Source organism: Bos javanicus, chromosome X, assembly GCF_032452875.1.
Source record: "Bos javanicus breed banteng chromosome X, ARS-OSU_banteng_1.0, whole genome shotgun sequence".
NCBI lineage: Eukaryota > Metazoa > Chordata > Mammalia > Artiodactyla > Bovidae > Bos > Bos javanicus.
This window is the reverse complement of record NC_083897.1, coordinates 67,795,152-67,821,224: the sequence shown is the minus strand read 5'-3', so window position 1 is coordinate 67,821,224 and position 26,073 is coordinate 67,795,152. Positions and strand designations below refer to the sequence as shown.

Below are 26,073 nucleotides of genomic sequence, written 5' to 3'. Positions count from 1 at the left end.
GCCCATGGGAACTTGCTATTTCTTTTGCCTGATAATTCCACTTATATCATTCAAAAGAATTCAATCCAGATGATAGGAGCTCTGTTACATTTAATAAGTTACAGGAAGAATTTGCTTTTATGTTAACGAGTCTGCCATTTGTTTTCAAAGACATGCTGATTGAAGTCTAAGGTTGGTTGTGTATTGAACATGGATCATACCTCTTAATTGGTTCACAAAGTATTGTCTTATATTTGATGGTGAGATGTAGGTTTCATATTTTTTTCAGAAATTACACTGGAAATTGGGCAAAATTGTCTATAAATTCAGGAGTTGACACTCTGATCAATAAAAAAATTGTTAAGGATTAGTTCTCCCACTCCAAGGAAAGATTTTTGCAACTTTTTATTATCAGTGATTTATTCCTATGAAGTAAATTTGGTTTCAATATGTGATGAATTGTCTAAGGAAAGAAGTCCATTTTGGGACAAAAAATGTTAGGAATGGCAGTTGTTCCACAGTCTCTTGGAAGTATTTCAACAGATTTAGACTATGGGTGACTTGATACTTGGAAATGCTGTAAAGTTTAATTTTTTTTTTTTTTTTTGCTGAAGTTGAAGCTGATTCTAGATCCCTAAGAAAAATTTGTGTATACAATGGAGTATTACTCAGCCATTAAAAAGAGTACATTTGAATCAGTTCTAATGAGGTGAATGAAACTGGAACCTATTATACAGAGTGAAGTAAGCCAGAAATAAAAACACCAATACAGTATATGAACACATATATATGGAATTTAGAAAGATAGTAACAATAACCCTGTATAGGAGACAGCAAAAGAGACACTGATGTATAGAACAGTCTTTTGACTCTGTGGGAGAGGGAGAGGGTGGGATGATTTGGGAGAATGGCATTGAAACATGTATAATATCATATATGAAACGAGTTGCCAGTCCAGGTTCAATGCATGATACTAGATGCTTGGGGCTGGTGCACTGGGATGACCCAGAGGGATGGTACGGGGAGGGAGGAGGGAGGAGGGTTCAGGATGGGGAACACATGTATACCTGTGGCAGATTCATGTTGATATATGGCAAAACCAATACAATATTGTAAAGTTAAAAATAAAATTAAAAAAAAGGAAAAATTTGTGTATAAAACAAAGTGTTCTTCTAGCCACAGTTGTCAAGAAATAAGGTAGATCTTTCAAATATAAATGAAAAATCTTAAATATATAATCTGTAAGAAGTAAATATCATTAAATATTTACTAACTTGATTCAGGAAATGGAAATAGACCAAGGATAGACAACGGTGGTGGATTAGTTGCTTGTTGTATCTGACTCTTTGAGACCCTATGGACTGTAGCCCACCAGGCTCCTCTGTCCATGGAATTCTCCAGGCAAGAATACTGGAGTGGGTTGCCATTGCCCTTTCCAGGGGATCTTCCCAACGCAGGAATTGAACCCAGGTCTCCTGAATAAAAGGGACATTTTTATGTATATATTTGGACTTAAGTTTCCTTTTTCTACTTCCAGAAAAGATAATGGTTGGAGCTTTATTTTAGAAAGAAAAATATTGATGTAATATAAGTATTTCTTTACCTTCAGAAACTGACCTTGAGATCATTTTAGGTTGAGTAAGAGAAAGAGTTGGGGGGTTCATCAAATAGCAGTTCTAAACAGAAGTTTGTACATTATTTAAAAATTAGAATACTATTTGTTTATTTCAAAACTGCAATGAAATTTATACTAACTACAGTGAGATTGTTAAATTCAGAATATGCTAAAATTTATCAGGAGAGATGAAATAGAACTATTAGCTATTATATTATACAATTTACAAATTACTAAGATAGTAGCATAAATATAATATAACCATGTTGTATAAAAGCAGAAAATTTAAAGCTAAAAAATAGCCACTGAAACTGATGTCCTACAAATACTCTTCAAGATATGTCAATACAAAATATGAAACAAAATAATGAAGATTATTATTACTAATAATCTTCAGATTACTAACACACATTATTAAATTTGTAATTTATAGATGTGTGTTTTCATAGTGTTACTGAATTTAGTTGTTAAATTGCCATTTGGCTTGTTATTTTTATAAAAGCCACCACTGCTAATGCCTATTTGATTTTTGATCTGCTTGAGATGAATGACTATTATTGATGATATTATGAGTTTATGAACTATTTTAATTCTGCATATAAAATTCCTGCAGCCAACTGAAAATACCTATTTATTAGAACTGGAAAACAGTCAAATGAGTGGCCTAGAGTGAAAGGCTGATTGGCACTATCCTCTTTAGTAATTTAAAAACATTTTTGACATCTAATTTAGTTGGTATAGAATTTTCATTACAGATAAAAAATATGATGTATTTTAAAATTCCTTATTCACTTTTTTAAGTAAAAGATATCAAAATCTTTAATAATCTGAACTTGTCTCAAAATTCATTATGAATACTATGGAAGCAGGCACCTAAACTTATTTAATGTATTTTATAATTTTAAGATAATATTGAGTGGTAATTATCCCCTTTTATACAAATGAAAGATAAGTTGGAGACTTAAGAGCCAAATGTGTAGCAACTGAATCCATTAATTTAAGATCAGATCTAGCTTGCTTTTGATTGTACTCTTAGCACCTTGTATGGTGCATTGTATATACAGGTTGTGGAATATATAAATAAAGGCAAGATTAGGTTCTCTAAATTTGTCCTTTATAGAAGTCTAAATTTTGTGTACTTGGGAAAATGCAAAGGAGACATTTACACTCTTTTCTGGTGAACACAAAAATTGAGATACTAACACAGCTGTATGAATAGAGTAGATAATCTTTCTCTATGAATTCACTTTCACTTGGCCCTATTACTTTTTTTTCTTTTCTCTAGTGAATGTTCCCCATATTTTCTATAAATTGTGTCCACTAAGATTCAAGTAGGCAAACCTTTATTTTGACTTGGGGAAAGAAAAAGACCTAGAGTTTTGAAATAAATACTGATTTCAAATGTAACCTATAGGTTTGGGAGGATTACGTTTTACTTTGTAGTACTATACTAATGTAACTCAAAAGCTATCCATGTTCCAACCAAGAGTGATAAAATACATGCTTAGAGTCACTTTATGTAATGTTGAAGTCTTATAAAATATGGCCGGGTTTTGCTACCTAGAAACCTTAGCTGGTGGTCCTATTCACTGTCACAGCCTGTGTGCATGCCCCTTCTGTATGATCAACTAATTATGAGTGACTAAACTCTATTGTTTGATACCTTCTTGTTTTTGATCTATAGTCTTGAAGAGATCTCTACTCTAGAGATCTCTTCAGGAAAATTAGAGATATCAAGGGAACTTTTAATGCAAAGATGGGCACAATAAAGGACAGAAATCATATGGATATAAGAGAATGAGAAAATATTAAGAAGAAGTGGCAAGAATACACAGAAGAACTGTACAAAAAATATCATCACAACCCAGATAATCATGATGGTGTGATCACTTACCTAGAGCCAGACATCCTGGAATACGAAGTCAAGTGGACCTTAGGAAGCATCACTATGAACAAAGCTAGTGGAGGCAATGGAATTCCAGTTAAGCTATTTCAAATCCTTAAGGATGATGCTGTGAAAGTGCTGCACTCAATATGCCAGCAAATTTGGAAAACTTATCAGTGGCCACAGGATTGGAAAAGGTCAGTATTCATTCCAATCCCAAAGAAATGCAATCCCAAAGGATGCTCAAACTACTGCACAATTGCACTCATCTTACACGCTACTAAAGTAATACTCAAAATTCTCCAAGCCAGGCTTCAACAGAACATGAAATGTGAACTTCCAGATGTTTATGCTGGATTTAGAAAAGGCAGAGCAACCAGAGATCAAATTGCCAACATTTGTTGGATCATCAAAAAAGCAAGAGAGTTCCAGAAAAACATCTACTTCTGCTTTATTTATTTATTTTTTTTACTTCTGCTTTATTGACCATGCCAAAGCTTTTGACTGTGTGGATCACAACAAACACACATTGGAAAATTCTTCAAGAGATGGGAATACCAGACCACCTCACCTGTCTCGTGGGAAATCTGTATACAGGTCAAGAAGCAACAGTTAGAACTTTACATGGAAAAACAGACTGGTTCCAAATCGGGAAAGGAGTATGTCAAGGCTGTATATTGTCACCCTTCATATTTAACTTAGATGAAGAGTACATCATGAGAAATGCTTAACTGGATGAAGCACAAACTGGAATAAAGATTGTCGGGAGAAAGGCCAAATGACCTCATATATGCAGATGACACCACCCTTATGGCAGAAAGAAAAAAAGAACTAAAAAGCCTCTTGATGAAAGTGAAAGAGGAGAGTGAAAAAACTGGTTTAAAACTCAACATTCAGAAAATTAAGATAATGACATTTGGTCCCATTACTTCATGGCAAAAAATGGGGAAATAGTGGAAACAATGACAGACTTTATTTTTGGGGGCTCCAAAATCACTGAAGATGGTGACTGCAGCCATGAAATTAAAAGATGCTTGCTCCTTGAAAGAAAAGTTATGATTAACCTAGACAGCATATTAAAAAGCAGAGACATTACTTTGCTAACAAAGGTCCATCTCATCAAAGCTATGGTTTTTCCAGTAGTCATGTATAGATGTGAGAGTTGGATTATAAACAAAGCTGAGCACCAAAGAATTGATACTTTTGAACTGTGGTGTTGGAGAAGACTCTTGAGAGTTCCTTGGACTGCAAGGAGATCCAACCAGTCCATCCTAAAGGAAATCAACCTTGAATATTCATTGGAAGGACTGATGCTGAAGCTGAAGCTCCAATACTTTGGCCACCTGATGCAAAGAACTGACTCATTGGAAAAGACACTGATGCTGGGAAAGATTGAAGGCAGAAGGAGAAGGGGACAATAGAGGATCAAATGGTTCGATGGCATCACCGACTCAACGGACATGAGTCTGAGTAAACTCTGAGTGTTGGTGATGGACAGAGAAGCCTGGCGTGATGCAGTCCATGGGGTTGTAAAAAGTCAGACATGACTGAGTGACTGAACTGAACTGAGCTATTTTTGTTCAATTGCTAAGTCATGTCTGACTCTTTGTGACCACATGGACTGCTGCATGCCAGGCTGTCCTTCACTTCTGTCATCACTGTCTCCTGGAGTTTGCTCAAACTCTTGTCCATTTAGTTGGTGATACCATGCAGCCATCTCATCCTCAGTCACCCCTTCTCCCACCTTCATTCTTTCCCAGCATCAGGGTCTTTTCCAATGAGTTAACTCTTCACATCAGGTAGCCAAAATATTGGAGCTTCAGCATCAGTCCTTCCAATGAGTATTCAGGATTGATTTCCTTTAGTATTGACTGATTTGATCTTGCTGTTCAAGGAACTCTCAAGAGTCTTCTCCAACACCACAGTTTGAAAGCATCAATTGATGCTCAGCCTTCTTTATGGTCCAACTCTCACATCCATACATTACTACTGGAAAAACCATAATTTTAACTATACAGACTGGTGGAAAAGTAATGTCTCTGCTTTTAGTATGCCTTGAGATTGTATAAATTTTCATATACATTGGATATATTTCCTCTCTCTCCTCTCTCCTTTTGGGCTTGAGAGTGAACAATTTGGACATAGCAATCATACATAGTGATTTTTTATGGATTTATATTCCTCCAAGGAGAGAACAGAAGCTGCAGAAAGCAAAATATATTTCTTTCATGATGGTTTTCATAAGTTAAAAGTGTGTAGCCACCCTTTTGTAAATTTTGCGTTCCTTTGGAGAACCACTTTAGCCAAATTGGTTTTACTGAATTACTTAAGGATGAAGAAATGGGTTTTGTAATGCCCAGCATAGTTTTTTAGAGCAAATCGAAGAAAATAGGTGAAACAGAAAAATGAAACAAATGGTGTCTTATTTAGAAGGAACGTTCAAATGGATTTAATTACCATGAAAGATTTAATATTATACAGTCAGCAGTTAGAGAGAAGACTAATATGAGCTTTTGAAGACTTGTATCCAACTGAGAATATGAAAGATCAGATAGTGAGTGTGAATGTGATTATTGGCTTGAGTCTGAATATCATACACAGAGTGACTCAGCTCTCCTGTTGTAATATCATTATGTTGCCATAGAATCATAACAATAATAATAAAAACAGCTTAATAATAGTGTAATGAGAATAATTCCAGTGGTCATTTGTACAGTCTCTTAAAATTTAAGGTTATGAATCATTAGATTATTTACTTAAGCCTAGTTTTATAATTTATACCATTTGTAAACAATGATTGTTTCGAATTCCCCACAAGTCTATTAAACTTTACATTCTTCTTTAAACAACTCATAAAAGTTGAACTTGTAAAAGTACAATTGATCATTCTATTAATGATAGACCTTCTAAAATGATATTTGGACAAAAGTGCTTGGATTAACAAAGAACTTTCTATGTTTAGTTTGAGTGTTTCTGGTCTTAGTGAGAAAAAGTATTTTTTCTTTCTGGGTTGTCAGGTCTATAATAAAAAGGAACTTTTAAGTTCAGGGAAAACTCACTTAAAAAAATATATCTGCTAGTTTTATTTGGATTGACAAGCATGCCCAAGATACATTGTTGGTTGCTGCTTCATCAGAGAAGTCCACAAAGTCTCAAGTCAGGTGAAATGTTAAATCTTAAAAAAGTTTGAGTGACAGGAAACATACTGGGTATTTGTTTTCCATTTCGTTTGCTTGTAGGTACAAAAAAGAATTTAGTGAGTATTTATATCTTTCCAAGACATTTTGTACTGCTACAGTTTTAAACAGGTTAGTGTAGAATATTAAATAAATACCACCAAATGAGCTCAGGGTTCTGTTTCCCCTGATACTGAGTAACAGTAATCCTCTCTGACAAAAGAGGATTTCTGACATTAGTAAAAGTTGTTAGGCAAATCCCTCTGTAGCCTGTAATGCTCAATGAGAATGATAGGAAGAATCAGAAATACCAGACTGAGAAGAAATACAATTTATATGAAGCTTGGAAGAGTCATCGAGTGTTACAAATGTCCCAAGCACGTATATATTTTTCAAGCTTTATTGAAATATAGTTCACATGTAACACTGTGTATATTTAAGGTGTACAGTATGATGAAATGATACTCATATGAATCGGGAAATGCTCATCACAATAAGGTTAGTTAATACATCCTTCACTTCACATAATTATTATATTATTGTTGTTGTTATGGTGAGAACATTAAAGCTTATACTCTCATAGCATTTTTCAAATATACAATACAGTATTGCTTACTATAATCACCATGCTATACATTACAGCCCTGGAACTTATCTTATAACTAAATGTTTGTACCCCTTTGACCAACATTTCCCCATTTCTCCAATACCTCTGCTATTGACAACTGCTATTCTACTCTTTGTTTCTATGGGTTCAATGTTTTTAGATTCCACATATGAGTGAGATCAATAGTTTACTTTTTCTGGTTCATTTCACTTTGAACAATCTACACAAATACTTGTTTGTAGACTTTATAGTTTCTGTGTATAGTTTGCATAACATATGTAAATTATGTACATACATATGTACATACATTGTTATGTGTCATACTTACATAATTTTTAAAATATATTGTATTTGAGCTTTATGTATTTACCCTAATACATAAAGCTAATGGACCTAATCAGGCAAGATTTTTCTAGATACCACCACAGGAAATAACAACCTATAATCTCATGGATGAAGGCTGATGTAATTTCTTCATACATATGTATGGTATATACATACATAAAAGTATGTACATTACATACATAAAAGTATGTACATTACATACATAAAAGTATGTACATTATAGTGTACATTGAAGATTCAAAATGATATATCTTATTTATAGACTGGAATTTAGTATAAGATGGGTCTGTTTTTCTCCACCCTGTGGGTTTATTACTGTGAATATCTCTAAAGAACCAAATCTATGAAATTACTTCCATCTGGAGTATTAGTTTTAGATTTATGGAAGTTTGCTCTTGCATGGCCAGATGAGAGTTGTACCCTAATTAAAAGTTGATGCTAGGGGCTGGTGCACTGGGATGACCCAGAGGGATAGTATGGGGAGGGAGGTGGGAGCAGGGTTCAGGATTGGGAACACGTGTACACCCGTGGTGGATTCATGTTGATGTATGGCAAAACCAATACAATATTGTAAAATAATTAGCTTCTAATTAAAATAAATAAATTTAAAAATAAATAAAAAGCATCATTAAAAAAAAGTTGCATTTGTGGATTTTGAAACATGTTATGAAAGCAAAATTGTTAAGACAACAGGATACAATTCTATTATTTGAGAATTAAAGACAATCAGTAAAATCATATTTAGATGAAGCATAGTGTGATTGTGGAACACATGGACTCTGGAGCCAGATTGTGGAGACTCTCACCCTAAATTCAGCATTTGCTAGTGATGTGGTCCTGGCCAAGTGGCTTAAACTGTCTCTTTCAGTCTCTGAATTTGTATAACAAGGATGGCGATGATAATAATAAGGCTGTTTTAAGAATTAAATGAGCCATTATTTGTGAAGTCCTTAGAACAGTTTCTTGTACATAGGAAGAGTATATGTGTCTGTTAAATATATACATAGAATTGGGGGGATAAATTACTTCAGCCTTAATCCATGAGATTATAGGTTGTTCTTTCCTGTGATGGTATCTAGAAAAACCTTGCTTGATTAGGTCCAAATGGTTAAATACATAAAGCTCAGTTCCGTTCAGTTCAGTCGCTCAGTCGTGTCCGACTCTTTGCGACCCCATGAATTGCAGCACGCCAGGCCTCCCTGTCCATCACCAACTCCCAGAGTTCACGCAAACGTGAGTCCATCGAATCGGTGATGCCATCCAGCCATCTCATCCTCTGTCGTCCCCTTCTCCTCCTGCCCCCAATCCCTCCCAGCATAAAGCTCAAATACAGTATTTTTTTCTTTTTTAAATTATGAAAGTATGAAACATATTTACAGACAACTTGGAAAATACAGAAGAAAGTTACCTATAGTTCCACTATACATTGCAATTATTTTTAAAGTAGATAAATTAAGATTTTTAGTTGGAATTTCAATATCAAATTCTCAAAAATTAATAGAATGAATATATAGAAAAGTAGAAGAATATAGTAGACCTGAAAATCACTGTGAACCAATTGAACTTAATTAAGATTTACACAGTTTCACACAGCAGCAGAATGTAAATTATTTTCATGTTCCCATAGACTATGAACCAGGAGACACTAGAACACATCCAGTGATGTAAAATAATGTGCAAAAATTTCATAGTCTTAAAGGTGTCATATAGAATCTGTTCTCTTACCACTGTGAAATTAAGTTAGAAATCAATATCAGAAGATATTTGAAAACAACCCCTATATTTTCAAGTGCAATGGGACATTTACCAAGAGAGATCTTTGATTAACCATTAAGTGAAACTAAATTTAGCCTCAATGAAACTAAAAGACTAAAAAAACACAGAGGGTGATTGCAGAGAAGAAAGCATTTAAATGAGAAATCAGTATCAAAATAGGAAACTAATATCAAAGATACTTTTAAAACCCTATATATTTGGAAATTAAATTTCCACTTTTAAATGATGGGTGTATCTAAGATATGTGAGTGAGTGAAGTTGCTCAGTCATGTCCAACTCTTTGCGACCCTGTGGACTGTAGCCTACCAGGCTTCTTCGTCCATAGGATTCTCCAGGCAAGAATACTGGAGTGGGTTACCATTTCCTTCTCCAGGGGATCTTCCCGACCCAGGGATTGAACACGGGTCTCCCACATTGGAGGAAGACGCTTTAACCTCTGAGCCACCAGTGAAGCCCATCTAAGACATAGCAAGGAAAATTAGAAAATGTCTATAACAGAATAATGGAGAAGGCAATGGCACCCCACTCCAGTACTCTTGCCTGGAAAATCCCATGGACAGAGGAGCCTGGTGGGCTGCAGTCCATGGGTCGCTAAGAGTCGGACAGACTGACTGACTTCACTTTCACTTTTCACTTTCATGCATTGGAGAAGGAAATGGCAACCCACTCCAGTGTTCTTGCCTGGAGAATCCCAGGGACGGGAGAGCCTGGTGGACTGTCGTCTATGGGGTTGCACAGAGTCAGACACGACTGAAGTGACTTAGCAGCAGTAGCAGCAGCAGCATAACAGAATACAAATGAAAAGAGAATTTATCAGATTTTGTAAATGCAGCTGAAGCTGCTCAATGCAGTGAAATGCAATTTGGAATCTTGAATAAGGTTTGAAAACGAATAATAGACACTAGCATGAAATTTTGTGAAATTTGAACAAAATCTATACTTTAGTTAATAATACTGTATCACTAGGTGAATCATAAACTGGAATCAAGATTACCAGGAGAAATATAAAAAAACCCTCAGATATGCAGATGATAACCACTCTAATGGCAGAAAGTGAAGAGGAACTAAAAAGCCTCTTGATAAGGGTGAAAGAGGAGAGTGAAAAAGCGAGCTTGATACTCAACATTCAAAAAACTAAGATCATGGCATTTAATCCCATCAGTTCATGGCAAATGGAAAGGGAAAAGTGGAAGTGGTGACAGATTTTATTTTCTTGTGCTCCTAAATCACTGTGGATGGTAACTGCAGCCATGAAATTAGAAAACTCTTGCTCCTTGGAAGGAAAGCTATGACAAACCTAGACAGTGTATTAAAAAGAAGGCAAGGGTGGGATGATTTGAGAGAATAGCATTGAAATAATGTATATTACCACATGTGAAATAGATTGCCAGTCCAGGTTCGATGCACGAGACAGGGTGCTCAGGGCCGGTGCACTGGGACAACCCTGAGGGATGGGATGGGGAGGGAGTGGGAGGGAGGTTCAGAATGGTGGACACATACACACCTATGGATGATTCATGTCAATATATGGCAAAAACCACTACAGTATGGTAAAGTAATTAGCCTCCAATTAAAATATATACATTAAAAACCCAGAGACATCACTTTGTTTATAATGGTCTGTATAGTCAAAGCTATAGTTTTTCCAGTAGTCATGTACAGATGTGAGAGTTGGACCATAAGAAGTCTGAGACCAAAGAACTGATGTTTTCGAATTGTCATGCTGGAGAAGATTCTTGAGAGTCCCTTGGACTACAAGGAGATCAAACCAGTCAATCCTAAAGGAAATCAACCCTGAATATTCATTGGAAAGATAGTTGCTGAAGTCAAAGTTCCAACACTTTGGCCACCTGATGCCAAGAGACCATTGGAAAAGATCCTAATGCTGGAAAAGATTGAACACAAAAGGAGAAGGGGATGGTAGATGATGAGATAGGTAGATAGCAGCACTGACTCAATGGGCATAAATCTGAGTAATTCCAGATGACAGTGAAGGATAGGGGAGCCTGGCATGCTGTAGTCCACGGGTCTCAAAGAGTCGGACACAACTTAGAGACGGAACAACAACAGCTATATTACATGCTAATTCCCTGTTTTTTAAAAACATAATATTTCTTTATATTCTCAGATTTGGATTAGAAGTTTCAAGCATCATTCAAGTTCTTTTTTTTTTTTAATTTTTAATCACTAAACTAATAAGCTTCCTAGACGTTTAACAGTAATACTAGATGCCAGAATAAATGGAAGTGTATCAAAATTTTGAGTAAATATAAATTAGAAATCTAGCATTCTATTCATGCTTAACCAAAACAGTTTAACCAAAATGTCATAAATTTTTAGCAAATCAAAAATTCATAACTTTTCTAATATATATATTTTACATGATATATATTTGTGTGTGTATATGTGTATATACACACACACACACAAAAGCTATTCTGCTACACTTGATAACGGCTTGAGAAAGAACAACAGCAAGAAGAGATGGAGAAATTGTAAAACATAAACTAAATGAAATAGCATGGAATGTGAAGTAGAAAAAGTGAAACAAATTACATAAAAGTAAAAGACCATCATATGGTCCAGTTTTTTTTATTTTTTTATTGAAGGATAGATAATTGCTTTACAGAACTTTGATGTTTTCTGTCAAACCTCAACATGAATCAGCCATTGGTATACATATATCCTCTCATTTTTGAAGCTCCCGCCTGCCTCCCTCCCCATCCCACCCCTCTGGGTTGATACAGAGACACTGTTTCGAGTTTACTGAGCCATGTAGCAAATTCCTGTTGGCAATCTATTTTACATATGGTAATGTAAGTTTCCATGTTACTCTTTCCATACATCTCACCCTCTCTTCCCCTCTCCCCATGTCCATAAGTCCATTCTGTATGTATGTTCCTCCATTGCTGCCCTGTAAATATATTCTTTAGTACCATTTTTCTAGATTATATATATATATGCGTTAGAATATATTTATTTCGTTCTTTCTGACTCACTTCACTCTATAAAATAGGTTCTAGGTTCATCCACCTCATCAGAACTGACTCAAATGTGTTCATTTTTATGGCTAAGTAATATTCCATTGTGTATGTGTACCACTACTTCGTGATCCATCTGTTGATGAACAAGTAGGTTGCTTCTATGTTCTAGCTATTGTAAATAGTGCTGCAATGAACAATGGGATACATGTGTCTTTTTCAATTTTGGTTTCCTCAGGGTATATACCTAGGAGTGGGATTTCTGGGTCGTACAGTGGTTTTATTCCTAGTTTTTAAAGGAATCTCCATACCATCTTCCATAGTGGCTGTATCAATTTACATTCCCACCAACAGTGCAAGAGTGTTCCCTTTTCTCCACATCCTCTCCAGCATTTATTGTTTGTAGACTTTTTGATGATGGCCATTCTGACCGGTGTGAGGTGATATTTCATTGTAGTTTTAATGTGCATTTCTCTAATAATGAGTAGTATTGAACATTTTTTCATGTGTTTGTGAGCCATCTGTATGTCTTCTTTGGAGAAATGTCTGTTTAGGGCTTTTCCCCACTTTTCAATTGGGTTGTGTGTTTTTCTGGTATTGAGTTGTATGCACTGCTTGAATATTTTGAAAATTAATCCTTTGTCAGTTGTTTCAATTGTTATTATTTTCACCCATTCTGAGGGTTGTCTTTTCACCTTGCTACTAGTTTCCTTTGCCGTGCAAAAGCGTTTGAGTTTAATCAGGTCCTACTTGTTTACTTTTGTTTTTATTTCTGTTACTCTAGGCGGTGAGTCATACAGGATCTTGCTTTGATTTATGTCATCAAGAGTTCTGTCTATGTTTTCCCCTAAGAGTTTTATAGTTTCTGGTCTTACATTTAGGTATTTAATCCATTTTGAGTTTATCTTTGTGTATGGTGTTAGGAAGTGTTCTAATTTCATTTCTTTTACACGTAGCTGTCCAGTTTTCCCAGCACCATTTATTGAAGGGGCTGTCTTTTCCCCATTGTATATTCTTGCCTCCTTTATAAAAAATAAGGTACCCATAGGTGCACAGGTTTATTTCTGGGCTTTCTGTCTTGTTCCATTGGTATATATTTCTTTTTTGTGTGTGCCAGGACCATACTGTCCTTTTGACTGTAGTTTTGTAGTATAATCTGGACAGAAAGGTTGATTCCTCCAGCTTCATTCTTCTTTCTCAAGACTACTTTGGCAATTTGGGATCTTTTGTGTTTCCATGTGAATTGTGAAAATTTTTTTATAGTTCTGTGGAAAATGCCATTGGCAATTTGATTGCAATCACGTTGAATCTGTAGATTGCATTTGGTGGTATAGACATTTTTACAATATCGATTCTTCCTACCCAGCAACATGAATTATCTCTCCATCTGTTTATGTCATTTTTTATTTCTTTCGTCAGTGTCTTATAATTTTCTTTATACAGTTCTTTGTCTCCTTAGTTTAGTTTATTACTAGATATTTAATTCTTTTGGGGATTTAATTCTTTTTGGAATGGGATTGATTCCTTAATTTTTCTTTCTGATTTTTCATTGTTACTATTTAGAAATGCAAGTGATGACTGTGTACTGATTTTGTAACTGAAATTTTGCTAAATTCACTGATTAGCTGTAGTAATTTTCTGATACTATCTTTAGGGTTTTCTATGTACATTATCATATCATCTCCAAACAGTGAGAGCTTTACTTCTTTTATTATCTGGATTCCTTTTATTTCTTTTTCTTCTCTGATTGCTGTAGCTAGGACTTCCAGAACTATGTTGAATAATAGTGGTGACAATGGAAACCCTTGTCTTGTTCCTGATCTTAGGGGGAATGCTTTCAGTTTCTCACCATTGAGAATAATGTTTGCTGTAGGCATATCATATACGGCCTTTATTATGTTGAGGTAGGTTCCTTCTGTGCTCATTTCTTGAAGAGTTTAAATCATAAATGAATGCTAAATTTTGTCAAAGGGTTTTTCTGAATATGTTGAGATTATCATATGGTTTTTATCTTTCAATGTGTTAATATGGTGTATCACATTGAATAATTTGCATATATTGAAGAATCCTTACATTCCTGGAGTAAACCCAGCTTGATCATGGTGTATGAGCTTTTTGATGTGTTGATGAAATGTTTGCTAAAATTTTGTTGAGGATTTTTGCATCTATGTTCATAGTGATATTGGCCCATAGTTTTCTTTTTTGTGTGTTGTCTTTGTCTGGCTTTGGTATCAGGGTGATGGTGGCCTTGTAGAATGAGTTTGGAAGTATTCCATCCTCTGCCATTTTTTGAAAGAGTTTTAGAAGGATAGGCATTAGCTCTTCTCTAAATATTTGATAGAGTTCTCCTGTGAAGCCATCTGGTTCTGGGCTTTTGTTTTTTGGGGAGATTTTTATCACGGCTTCAATTTCAGTGCTCGTAATTGGGTTTCATAATTTCTACTTCTTCCTGGATCAGTCTTGGAAGATTGAACTTTTATAAGAATCTGTCCAATTCTTCCAGGTTATCCACTGTATTGCCATATAGTTGTTCATAATAGTCTCTTATAATCTTTTGTATTTCTGCATTGTCTGTTGTAACCTCCTTTTTCATTTCTAATTTTGGTGATTTGATTCTTTTCCCTTTTTTTTGATGAGTCTGGCTAAAGGCTTGTCAATTTTATCTTCTCAAAGAACCAGCTTTTAGTTTTATTAATCTTTACTATTGTTTTTTTCATTTCTTTTTCATTTATTTCTGCTTGGATCTTTATGATTTCTTTCTTTGTACAAACTTTGAGTTTTTGTTGTTGTTGTTCTTCTTCTTCCAGTTGTTTTAAATGTAAAGTTAGGTTGTCTATTCTATGTTTTTCTTGTTTCTTGAGGTAGGATTGTATTGCTGTAAACTTCCCTCTTAGAACTGCTTTTGTTGTGTCCCATAAGGTTTGAGTTGTCATGATTTTATTGTCATTTTTTTCTAGAATTTTTTTTTACTTCTTCAGTAACCTGTTGGGTATTTAGAAAAGTGTTGTTTAATCTCCATGTGTTCGTGTTTATTACAGTTTCTTTTTTTTTTTCTTGTAATTCATATCTAGTCTCATAGCATTGTGATCAGAGAAGATGCTTGGTATGATTTCAGTTTTCTTAGATTTACTGAGGTTTCATTTATGACCAAAGATGTGGTCTATCCTGGAGAATCTTCCATATGCACTTGAGAAGATTTATTCTTCTGCATTTGGGTGGAATGTCCTGAAGAAATCAGTGAGATCCATCTCATCTAATGTATCATTTAAGACTTGTGTTTCCTTATTAATTTTCTGTTTTGATGATCAGTCCATTGTTGTGAGTGGGGTGTTAAAATGTTCTACTATTGTTGTGTTACTGTCAATTTCTCCTTTTATGTCTGTTAGTGTTTTCCTTATGTATTGAGGTGCTATTATGTTGAGTGCATAGATATTTACAATTATTATGTCTTCCTCTTGTAGTATCCTTCCTTATCTTTTGTAATAATCTTTATTTTATGCTGTATTTTGTCTTATATGAGAATTGCTACTCCAGCTTTATTTTGCTTCCCATTTGCATGGAATATATGTTTCCATCCTCTCATTTTCAGCCTATATGTGTCTTTAGGCCTGAAATGGGTTTCTTGTAGACAGCATATACATGGGTCTTGTTTTTTTATCCATTCAGTTAGTCTGTGTCTTTTGGTTGGAGCATTTAATCCATTTACATTTAAAGTAATTATTGTGTATATGTACCACAGCTTGCTTATCCATTCATCTGCTGATGGACATCTAGGTTGCTTCCATGTCCTGGCTATTATAAACAGTGCTGCGATGAATATTGGGGTACACGTGTCTCTTTCCCTTCTGGTTTCCTCAGTGTGTATGCCCAGCAGTGGGATTAAGCTGTGGTACATATACACAATGGAGTATTACTCAGCCATTAAAAAGAATACATTTGAATCAGTTCTAATGAGGTGGATGAAGCTGGAGCCTATTATACAGAGTGAAGTAAGCCAGAAGGAAAAACATCAATACAGTATACTAACACATATATATGGAATTTAGAAAGATGGTAACAATAACCCTGTGTACGAGACAGCAAAAGAGACACTGATGTATAGAACAGTCTTATGGACTCTGTGGGAGAGGGAGAGGGTGGGAAGATTTGGGAGAATGACATTGAAACACGTAAAATATCATGTAAGAAACGAGATGCCAGTCCAGGTTCGATGCACGATACTGGATGCTTGGGGCTAGAGCACTGGGATGACCCAGAGGGATGGTATGGGGAGGGAGGAGGGAGGAGGGTCCAGGATGGGGAACACATGTATACCTGTGGCGGATTCACTTTGATATTTGGCAAAACTAATACAATTATATAAAGTTTAAAAATAAATAAATAAATAAAAATAATAAGGTAATTATTGATATGTATGCTCCTATTGTCATGTTCTTAATTGTTTTCAGTTGATTTTGTAGATCCTTTTTCTTCTCTTGTATTTCTTGACTATATAAGTACCTTTAACATTTTTTGTAAAGCTGGTTTGGTGGTATTGAATTCTCTTAACTTTTGCTTGTCTGAAAAGCTTTTGATTTATCCATCAATTTTGAATGAGATCCTTGCCACGTACAGTAATCTTGGTTGTAGATTTTTCCCTTTCAGTACTTTCAATTTTCAACTATAATCTCTTCAAAAATTTTCTCATACTCTTTTTTTATTTGCTCTTTTTCTTCTGAGACCCCTATAATTCGAATATTTGATATTGTCACAGAGTTTTCTGAGACTATCCTCAGTTCTTTTCACTCTTTTTACATTATTCTGCTCTTCAGAAGTTATTTCCACCATTTTATCTTCCAGTTCACTGATGCATTCTTCTACTTCACATATTTTGCTATTAATTTCTTATAGAGAATTTTTAAATTCAGTAATTGCATTGTTTGTCTCTGTATTTCTGTTCCTTAATTCATCCAGTTCCATTTTGTTTTCAAGGTCACTGATGATCTTTACTACCATTATTCTGATTTCTTTTTCAGGGAGTTTGCCTATTTCCTCTTCATTTATTTGGACTTCAATTTTTCTAGTATGTTCCTTGATTTGTGTAGTATTTCTTTGCCTTTTCATTATTATTATTTTTTTGACTTATTGTGGTTGAGGTCTCCTGTTCCCAGGCTTCAAGGTTGAATACTTTAAAAAAAAATAATTTATTTATTTCCATTCGAGGTAATTACTTTACAGTATTGTAGTGGTTTTCACCTTACACTGGCATGAATCAGCCATAGGTGTACATGTGTACCCCATGGTGAAACCCCCTCCCACCTTCCTTGCCTCCCTTCCCTCAGGGTTGTTTCAGTGCACTGGCCTTGAGGGCCCAGCCTCATGCATTGCACCTGACCTGGCAATCAATTTCATATATGGTAATATACATGGTTCAGTGTTATTCTCCCAAATCATCCCACCCTCGCCTTTTCCCACAGAGTCCAAAAGTCTGTTCTTTATATCTGTGTCTCTTTTGCTACTCGAGTGTAGGGTCATCATTACCATGTTTCTAAATTCCATATATATGCATTAATATACTGTATTGTTTTTCTTTCTGACTTACTTCACTCTGTATAATAGGCTCCAGTTTCATCCACCTCATTAGACCTGATTCAAATGCATTATTTTAAATAGCTGAGTAATATTCCATTGTGTATATGTACCACAGCTTTCTTATCCATTCGTCTGCCGATGAATATCTAGGTTGCTTCCATGTCCTAGGTATTGTAGACAGTGCTGCGATGAACACTGGGGTACATGTGTCTCTTTCAATTGTGGTTTCCTTGGTGTGTATGCCCAGCAGTGCAGTTGCTGGGTCTTATGGCAGTTCTGTTTCCAGTTTTTTAAGGAATCTCCACACTGCTCTCCATAATGGCTGAACAGCTTGCATTCCCACCAACAGTGTAAGATGGTTCCCTTTTCTCCACACCATCTCCAGCATTTATTGTTTGTGGACTTTTTGATAGCAGCCATTCTGACTGGTGTGAAATGGTCATCACTGTGGTTCGATTTGCCACCCTTATGGCAGAAAGTGAAGAAGAATTAAAGAGCCTCTTGATGAAAGTGAAAGAGGAGAGTGAAAAAGTTGGCTTAAAGCTCAACATTCAGAAAACGAAGATCATGGCATCCAGTCCCATCACTTCATGGCAAATAGATGGGGAAACAGTGAAAGCAGTGGCTGACTTAATTTTTCTGGGCTCCAAAATCACTGCAGATGGTGACTGCAGCCATGAAATTAAAAGACGCTTACTCCTTGCAAGGAAACTTATGACCAACCTAGACAGCATATTAAAAAGAAGAGACATTACTTTTCCAGCAAAGGTCTGTCTAGTCAAGGTTGTGGTTTTTCAAGTGGTCATGTATGGATGTGAGAGTTGGACTATAAAGAAAGCTGAGTGCCGAAGTATTGATGCTTTTGAACTGTGGTGTTAGAGAAGACTCTTGAGAGTCCCTTGGACTGCAAGGAGATCCAGCCAGTCCATCCTAAAGCAGATCAGTCCTGAGTGTTCATTGGAAGCACTGATGTTGAAGCTGAAACTCCAATACTTTGGCCACCTGATGCGAAGAGCTGACTCATTTGAAAAAACTCTGATGCTGGGAAATATTGAGGACAGGAGGAGAAGGGGACAACAAAGGATGAGATGGTTGGATGGCATCACCGACTCGATGGATGTGGGTTTGGGTGGACTCCGGGAGTTGATGATGGACAGGTAGGCCTGGTGTGCTGCAGTTCATGGGGTTGCAAAGAGTCGGACACGACTGAATGAACTGAACTGAATTGAACTGATAATGAGTGATGTTGAGCATCTTTTCATGTGTCTGTTAGCCATGTGTATGTCTTCTTTAGAGAAATGTCAGTTCAGTTCTTTGACCAATTTTTTGATTGGGTCATTTACTTTTCTGGTATTGAGCTGCATGAGCTACTTGTATATTTTTGATATTAATTCTTGGTCAGTTGCATCATTTGCATTTGTTTTCTCCCATTATGAAGGCTGTTTTTTCACTTTGCTTATAATTTCCTTAGTTGTGCAAAAGCTTTTAAGTTTAGTTAGGTCCCACTTTTTTATTTTTGCTTTTATTTCCATTACTCTGAGAGGTGGGTCCTAGAGGATACTGTTGTGATTTATGTCAGAGAGTGTTTTGCCTATGTTTTCCTCTAGGAGTTTTATAGTTTCTGTTCTTACATTTAGATCTTTAATCCATTTTGAGTTGATTTTTGTGTATGGTGTTATAAAGTGTTCTAGTTTCATTCTTTTAAAAGTGGTTGACCAGTTTTCCAGCTCCACTTTTTATTTTTTAAATTAATTTATTAATTTTAACTGGGGGCTAATTACTTTACATTATTGTAGTGGTTTTTCCCATACATTGACATGAATCAGCCATGGGTGTACCTGTGTCTCCCATCCTGTACCCCCCTCCCCCTACCTCCCCACCCCATGCATCAGGGTCATCCCATTGCACTATCTCTGAGCGCCCTGTCTCATCCATGGAACCTAGACTAGCAATCTATTTCACATATGTTAATATACATATTTCAATGCTATTTTCTGAAATCATACCACTCTCACCTTCTCCCACAAAGTCCTAGTGTCTGTTTTCTACATCTGTGTCTGTTGTTGTCTTGCATATAGGATCATCGTTGTCATCCTTCTAAATTCTATATATATGCATTAATAAACTGTATTGGTATTTTCCTTTTGACTTACTTCATTCTGTATAACAGGCTCCATTTTCATCCACCTCTTTAGAACTGATTGAAAGGCATTCTTTTTAATAACTGTGTAATATTCCCTTGCCAGCACCACTTTTAAAAGAGATTGTCTTTCCTCCATTGTATATTCTTCCCTCCTTTGTCAAAGATATAATATCTGTAGGTGTGTGGATTTATCTCTGGGCTTTCTATTTTGTTCCATCGATCTATATTTCTGTCTTGGCACCAGTACCATATGGTCTTGATGACTGTAGCTTTGTAGTATAGTCTGTAGTCAGGCAGGTTGATTCCTCCAGTTCCATTCTTTCTCAAGACTGATTTGGCTATTCAAGTTGCTTTGTATTTCCATACAAAGTGTGAAATTATTTGTTCTAGTTCGGTGAAAAATAACGTTGGTTGCTTGATAGGGATTTCATTGAATGTATCGATTGTTTTGGGTAGTATTCTCATTTTCACTATATTGATTCTTCCGATCCCTGAACATGGTATATTTCTCCATCTGTTTGTGTCATCTTTGATTCTTTCATCAGTGTTTTATAGTTTTATATATATAGGTTTTTGTTACTTTAGGTAGATTTATTCCTAGGTAGTTTATTCTTTTTGTTGCAATGGTAAATGGAATTGTTTCCTTAATTTTTCTTCCTGTTTTCTCATTGTTAGTGTTTAGGAATGCAAGGGATTTCTGTGTGTTAGTCTTCTATCCTGCAACTTTGCTATATTCATTGATTAGCTCTAGTAATTTTCTGGTGGAATCTTTAGGGTTTTCTATGTAGAGGATCATTTTATCTGCTAACAGTGAGAGTTTTACTATTTATTTTCCAATCTGGATTCTTTTCATTTCTTTTTTGCTTTGATTGCTATGGCTAAAAGTTCCAAAACTATGTTGAGTAGTAGTGGTGAGCATGGGCACCCTTATCTTGTTCTTGACTTTAGGGGAAATGCTTTCAATTTTTCACCATTGAGGATAGTGTTTGCTGTGGGTTTATCATATATGGCTTTTATTTTGTTGAGAGGTATGTTTCTTCTATGCCTGCTGTCGCACTTTCTGTTTTTCACCATTGAGGATGTTTGCTGTGGATTTATTATATACGGTTTTTATTATGTTGAGGTATGCTCACTGTCTGGAGGGTCTTTAGCATAAATGGATGTTGAATTTTATCAAAGGCTTTCTCTTCATCTGTTGAGATAATCATATGGTTTCTATATTTCAATCTGTTAATGTGGTGTATTTCATTGATTTGTGAGTACTGAAGAATCCTTGCATCCCTGGGGTAAAGCACACTTGGTCATGATGTATGATGTTTTAATGTGTTGTTGGATTCTGTTTGCTAGGATTTTGTTGAGGATTTGGGGCTTCTGTGTCTGGTTTGGTATTATGGTGATGGTGGCCTCATTTAATGAGTTTGGCAGTTTACCTTCCTCTGTAATTTTCTGGAAGAATTTGAGTAGGATAGGTGTTAGCTCTTCTCTAAATTTTTGGTAGAATTCAGCTGTGAAGTCATCTGGTCCTGGGCTTTTGTTTGTTGGAAGATTTTTTTTTTATTACAGTTTCGATTTCTGTGCTTGATATGGGTCTGTGAATATTTTCTATTACTTCCTGGTTCACTTTTGGAAGGTTATACTTTTCTAAGTATTTTTCCATTTAGTAGTCTCTTATGATCCTTTGTATTTCTGTATTGTCTGTTGTGATCTCTCCATTTTCATTTCTAATTTTGTTGATTTGATTCTTCTCCCTTTTTCCTTGATGAGTCTGGCTAATGTTTGTCTCTTTTGTTTATCTTCTCAAAGAATCAACTTTTAGCTTTGTTGGTTTTTGCTATAGTCTCCTTTGTTTCTTTTTCATTTATTTATGCCCTAATTTTTATAATTTCTTTCCTTCCACTAACCATGGGGTTCTTCATTTCTTCTTTTTCTAGTTGTGTTAGGTATAGAATTACATTATTAATTTCATTTTTCTCTTGTTACTTGAGGTAAGCTAACTGCTATGAACCTTCCCCTTAGCACTGCTTTTACTGAATCCCATAGATTTTGGGTTGTTGTGTTTTCATTTTAATTTGTTTCTACACATATTTTTATTTCTTCTGTGCTTTGCTGCTTATTCAGAAGCATGTTATTTATCCTCCAGATGTTTGTATTTTTAATAGTTTTTGTCCTGCAGTTGACATTAATCTTACTGCATTGCGAGCAGAAAAGATGCTTGAAATGATTTTAATATTTTTGAATTTATCAAGGCCAGTGTTATGACCCAGGATGTGATTTATCCTGAAGAATGTTCCTTGTGCACTTGAGAAAGAGTTGAAATTCATTATTTGGGGGTGAAATGTCCTATAGATATCAATTAGGGCTAACTGGCCCATTGTATCATTAAAAGTTTGTGTTTCCTTGCTAATTTTCTGTTCTGTTGATCTATCCATAGGTGGGAGTGGGGTATTAATGTCTCCCACTATTATTGTGTTACTGGTAATTTCCCCTTTCATTCTCAATAGCATTTGCCTTACATATTGCAGTGCTCCTATGTTGGGTGCATCAGTTCAGTTCAGTTCAGTTGCTCAGTCATGTCCAACTCTTTGAGACCCCATGAATCGCAGCATGCCAGGCCTCCCTGTCCATCACCATCCCCCAGAGTTCACTTAAACTCACGTCCATCGAGTCAGTGATGCCATTCAGCCATCTCATCCTCTGTCATCCCCTTCTCCTCCTGCCCCCAATCCCTCCCAGCATCAGAGTCTTTTCCAGTGAGTCAACTCTTCGCATGAGGTGGCCAAAGTACTGGAGTTTCAGCTTTAGCATCATTTCTTACAAAGAACACCCAGGGCTGATCTCCTTTAGAATGCACTGGTTGGATCTCCATGCAGTCCAAGGAACTCTCAAGAGTCTTCTCCATTACCACAGTTCAAAAGCATCAATTCTTCGGTGCTGAGCTTTCTTCACAGTCCAACTCTCACATCCATACGTGACCACAGGAATAACCATTGTCTTGACTAGACAGACCTTTGTTGGCAAAGTAATGTCTCTGCTTTTCAATATGCTATCTAGGTTGGTCATAACTTTTCTTCCAAGGAGTAAGTGTCTTTTAATTTCATGGCTGCAATCACCACCTGCAGTGATTTTGGAGCCCCCAAAAATAAAGTCTGACACTGTTTCCACATCTATTTCCCATGAAGTGATGGGACCAGATGCCATGATCTTCGTTTTCTGAATGTTGAGTTTTAAGCCAACTTTTTCACTCTTTCACTTTCATCAAGAGGCTTTTTAGTTCCTCTTCACTTTCTGCCATAAGGGTGGTGTCATCTGCATATCTGAGGTTATTGATATTTCTCCCGGCAATCTTGATTCCAGCTTGTGCTTCTTCCAGCCCAGTGTTTCTCATGATATACTCTGCATAGAATTTAAATAAGTAGCGTGACAATATACAGCCTTGAAGTACTCCTTTTCCTATTTGGAACCAGCCTGTTGTTCCATGTCCAGTTCTAACTGTTGCTTTCTGACCTGCATACAGGTTTCTCAAGAGGCAGGTCAAGTGGTCTAGTATTCCCATCACTTTCAGAATTTTCCACAGTTTATTGTGATTCACACAGTCAAAGGCTTTGGCATAGTCAATAAAGCAGAAATAGATGTTTCTCTGGAACTTACAGCAGATACCTGGAGCCAACTGAGTGAGAAATCTATATTTTAGGATCATTTCTCCCTCTGCACTTTAAAGATCAACATCAGTAAACTTTTGGAGAGCCTCCCAGAGTCTATCTAGGAATTTACCAGGAGTTTCCTTCTCTCCCTGTTCTATGTTCACCAACTTAGCATAGTTTAAAGTCTTAGCATGCACTTGCTTAAGTCCTACAAGAATATATCTGGCAAAGTGGGTCTGTTATGGGAACCATTTGGCTCCTAGTAGGAAGGAGGACTAGTTCATGTTCTCTCTTTCTCCTTGTCTCATGTTCAAGCCATTCATCTCCAAAAGTAGGAGCTTCCCCCAAAATTCGGGTTTTTGAGTCAGGAGTCAGCATCTGTCCCAAGACATATATTACATCTTTCCAAGTAAGGTTATAAAGTAAAGTTGGCTTCCCATAAAGGCGTCTATGTACTTTTCTGGATTCTCTAGATAGTCTCGACCACAATTGGTACTGTTTTAATTTCTACCGAGACTGAGGCAACCCCTCCTGAAAGGGTGCCCTAATGTTCAGCCTGTTCAGTTGGGAGTCCCAGATATAGGAGCAAAGTAGAGGACAGGAGGAATCTGAAGGTTCCAGATACAAACCTGCCCCCTTAGGACATAAATCTGGCATGTCTTGTAGAGAGATAAAGAGCAACACATGTAGCACTTCTAACCATTTCTCTTGTTTTCTACAGAACCGGTCTAGTTTTAAATTCGTGGATTGAGCTTGTCCCATTTTTTTAAGTACATTTAAAAGAAGTGGTTCTAAAAAAATAAAAAATAATAAAAATAATAAAGAAGTGGTTCTAGAACTGTTATCTCCCATCTGTAAGAGAGAAAAAAGCAGCATCCATAGCCATGGCGCCCCCCCCCCCCCCCCCCGCACCGGAAGCATCTTTTCCTGCTCTAGGTAGGGGTGTAGACAGATTCTCCACCAAAGCTTTCCTTCCCTGGTCAGACTTAGTCTGTCCCTTACCGATGCAGTTGCCTTACTCATCCCTCCCAGTTCTACCACTGAGGTGGGGTGGAGATGCACCAGGGGTAGACCTGATGGCATCTCAGATTGACTTAGTGCCATACCACCAATACCTTTGTTTGATTTGCCAGAGTAGTTTCCCAGAATGTTTCCCAAGCTGGGACTACTAGCTTACATGTACCCATGCACATTCCTGAGTACAGTCCTGACTGCAGTAGAAGCAGTGAGTCATAAAAGGATGAACAACAACCAAGATGTCCCTTCTCTGAGTATCACAATACCAATATAGCAAAAGAGGTGTTGGAGGGTTGGCCAGTGAGGAAAAAGTGATTTTTTTGTCCTTGAGCTACTAGGACCAATCCTTCCAGTTAATTTACACAGATTACACAGAAAGAAATATCTAAGGAGTTGAGACAAAAGCCATCAGACAGCCTCCTCTGGCCCACTAAGAGCTAGCACTACCAAAGGAAGAAGCCCATTGCATTTCCAATCTGACCAGATCCTGCTATTCCCAGTCTGTGTCCTCAAAAACCTCATGGTCACTAGCAGTGATTCTATCCACATAGACACAGCCGTGACAAAGACTCAACTTTTAGGACTCTGTCTCCTGAGGCAGGTTGTCAAGAGAGTGATCTCTAGCCTGAGAGACATTCCTAGAGTTAGAGTTCCACCTTGCTCCCAAATGTGCTCCTGTAACTTTCAACTCCTAGCAAGGCTGCTGCTGCTGCTGCAAAGTTGCTTCAGTTGTGTCCAGTTCTGTGCAATCCCATAGATGGCATCTAACCAGGCTCCCCCATCCCTGGGATTCTCCAGGCAAGAACACTGGAGTGGGTTGCCATTTCCTTCTCCAATGCATGAAAGTGAAAAGTGAAAGTGAGGTTGCTCAGTCGTGTCTGACTCGTAGCGAACCCATGGACTGCAGCCTACTAGGCTCCTCCGTCCATGGGATTTTTCCAGGCAAGAATACTGGAGTGGGATGCCTTTGCCTTCTCTGCCCAGCAAGGCTAGGCACTTCCATACTTGGGGTCTAATTAAAAGTACATAGTGTTGACTAAAAAAAAAAGTACGACTTGAGAGTTTTAAGTTTTATTTGGGGTAAAATGAGGACTGCAGCCTGGGAGGCAGCATCTCAGATAGCTCTGAGAGACTGCTCCCAAGTGGCAGTGGGGGAAAGACAATATATAAGGTTTTGGTGAAGGGGAAGTTGAATACCACGAAGCACTCATTTTGTAAAAGGATTTTTGTTAGTCATGAGGATCTGATATCACCATGAAGGGATTTAGTGCTTCTCTAGATATGAGGAGATGTAAGGATTGAGATCATAAAATCTGTTCCTAGAAACATCCAACTAT

General features: G+C 36.6%; 1 protein-coding gene across 1 annotated transcript in view; it reads left to right on the top strand.

Moving 5' to 3' along the window:
* Positions 1–26,073, top strand: part of LOC133242595 (dachshund homolog 2-like) — a 362,765-nt gene that overhangs the window by 253,633 nt on the left and 83,059 nt on the right. The gene's annotated exons all lie outside the window — the stretch shown is intronic.